The sequence below is a fragment of the Numida meleagris genome, chromosome 22 (assembly GCF_002078875.1).
Source record: "Numida meleagris isolate 19003 breed g44 Domestic line chromosome 22, NumMel1.0, whole genome shotgun sequence".
Lineage (NCBI taxonomy): Eukaryota > Metazoa > Chordata > Aves > Galliformes > Numididae > Numida > Numida meleagris.
In genome coordinates this window covers 1,919,754-1,922,453 of record NC_034430.1, presented here as the reverse complement: position 1 = coordinate 1,922,453, position 2,700 = coordinate 1,919,754, and positions in this window count along the sequence as shown.

Below are 2,700 nucleotides of genomic sequence, written 5' to 3'. Positions count from 1 at the left end.
AGATAACTTTTTCCAGAGAGGCGAATGATCCATCAGCACAAAGCAGAGCAGAAAGAGATGGGAGGGACGATATTCCAGTAGACCCCAGTGGCTCAGCCTTGCCGGAAGCTTTCCACTCCTCTTAGCACTGCTAAATCAGAGCAGGCAGTCTGGGCAGTCCCTCCTCTCACCCTCCTCTTAAAGCACAGCTCAGTTTTCCATGGATCTCTGGACACCCAACAGACCAAGGAGCAAAGCAGGCAGTCACCTCCCCACTGACAAACACCCAAAGCTCTCTGAAGCTCTTTCCGTACCCTGGAACCACTTTTAGCAGATCTCCTACCTCTGGTCACGCTTGCTTCTAAACAACTCCTTTCTGTTCAACACTTATCCACCACAAAAGTTCATCAAATGACCCAAAGGACGCACACAGCAATGCATGCTCCTGGCAAGACGCAGCTCCTCCGCACCCTGCACACAGCACACACAGAGCCCACAGCAAGAAGTCCATTTGCTGCTGAAGAGGTTACAGCAAAACCACTAGCACACGGTCCACCTCCTCTTTGACTGTACGAGCAGTGTGTTCAGAGGCAGATATGAGCATCAGCACATCCCAAAAGCCACTGCTCCTTTGAGACAGATTCCCTTGCTCCCCAATGCACAGTTCTGCCACAAAGTTGTGTGCACTCAGGAATTCTGAAGCACGCGCTTTCTGACGGAGCACAGCCATGCCCTGCAGTTTGGTATCTCTGATGGTGTTTTCAGGAGTACAGCTGTGTTGTGGAGCATCCCAGCAGCAGCTCAGAGCACTGCTCAGCAGGTCTCAACACGAGATCAACACATCTCAACCATAGTTCTTAAGAGGGAAAGGTCAACAAAGCCATCGATGAACGTGGCCCTTTGGTTGACAAAGTGGAACAAGACGGAGTTTAAAACTACATATCCAATGCAAAACTGGCTTTAACTGTGCTACTCCAGCATCCAAGGCCAGGCACTGGCCAAGTGTTGCCAATGCAAGCTTTCTAGCATTTGACCATTAAAAAAAAAAAAAAAAAGAAAATCAAACAAAAAAGTAACCAGCACTAACAACCCATGAAAAGAGGGGATCAAGCTCCAATGAAAAGGAACAACTTAGGATAAATCCGTGCTGTCGCTACCAGTGATGATCAAACAAGCAGCTTCACTTTCCTGCACCTGAGATCACCATGACCTTTGCTGGTCCTGCATCAGGCAACTGCTAGAGCATGTTTCAGCATCACCTCTCAAGAGCGTCTCCATGCCCAATTCCAAAACCTACCCTCACCCTCACGGTGCCAAACCCACCTGGAATACCCCAGGTACAGCTGCCACCTCATCCACCCAGCAGCCTTTTCTCAAGCTGAAGCAGAGGACTGTCCCACCTGTGTTTGGTGGTAGTTCACTTGTCTGACTCTCCTGCACCAGCCATGCAAAGCTCCAGAGGACAAAAAGAAAACACCCAAAAACGCACCAAAACTTTCGCAACACTTGGCCTTTAAAATCCGCAGTCAAAAATTAACAAGCCCCAGATTTCTGCAGGCTGTGGTCTCAAGATCTGCTAGGCTGTGTTTACACTGACAGCAGCTTCAGAGCCCACTAAGCTCCTGGAAAAGTGCTCCTTCAAAGATTGCTCCGAGGTGCGGGGAGGGGAGAGTTACCAGATTCTCTTGCTTTCCCCAGCTGGCTCTTCTAATTTTCCTGAAACACTTGCTAGAAGCCTAGGAACAAAGTGTCGACATTCATAATGCAAACAGTTCAGCTGTTTTGCTGCTGAACAGTCCCAATGCAGGCATTATTTGGGGGGCTGTTCTTTTGTGTGGATGTGTTTTCCTTTCACGGCACCCCCCGCACAGCCCTGCCTCACTCACACGTGCAGTAACGCATCGACACAGACAAGATACGCTTCCAAATTCGAACAGCAGGACCTCTGCCCTCCCGAAAACAGCAGCAACACAGCATCTCCACCAAGCAGCAGGCTTAACGAGCAGTGTGCTTCCTAACTATTTGGATGCGCCCAAATTTTTCAGTCTTCACGCTCAAGGTCACTGAAAAAAGCAGCACTTTGTGCACAACGAGGCTTTGCGGATACGTGATTCATCCCAAAGGAAGATTCCTATGACCCATCCCCTTTAGCATCTATAAATTACTTCACGCATCCAAACACCACCTGGAACCCAATCCCATGACCCAGCAGGCTTCGTTAGACTCACAACTTACTTCCTCTATACCATGACTTCCCAAGAGGTCATGGGTCAAATTAGAACATATGTATACAGATTTATTAGCAAACCTAGAGGAACGAGAGGAAGTGACAGGAGACAACAAGTAAAAAGGTTTTGCTCCAGCTGAAGATGCTCCCCAGGACAGACGGCACTGCACACAGAGCCAACAGCAGAGGAGCTGCTTGCAGAGGAGGACAGGTAGGAGCTGAGACCTGATGGACCTGGAGCGGACAGCGCCGTCAGGGAAACTTTGAGCTGCGCTGCAGGGTGGGCAGATCGACAGCAGCCCTCTGCCCGTCCTCCTGCCACACACAGCGCTGATGGGAAGGCGCAGGACAGCACAAGCAGCAGGCGGTGCCAGGCCCACGGGGAAGGGGAGCAGCACTGGGGTGAAGGCCGCCCCACAGCCCCTTCCTTTGGGGAGCAGAGCAGGGGAGCAGGAGAAAGTTCCCCACCTCGGGGAGGGAGAGGTGAGGGCACA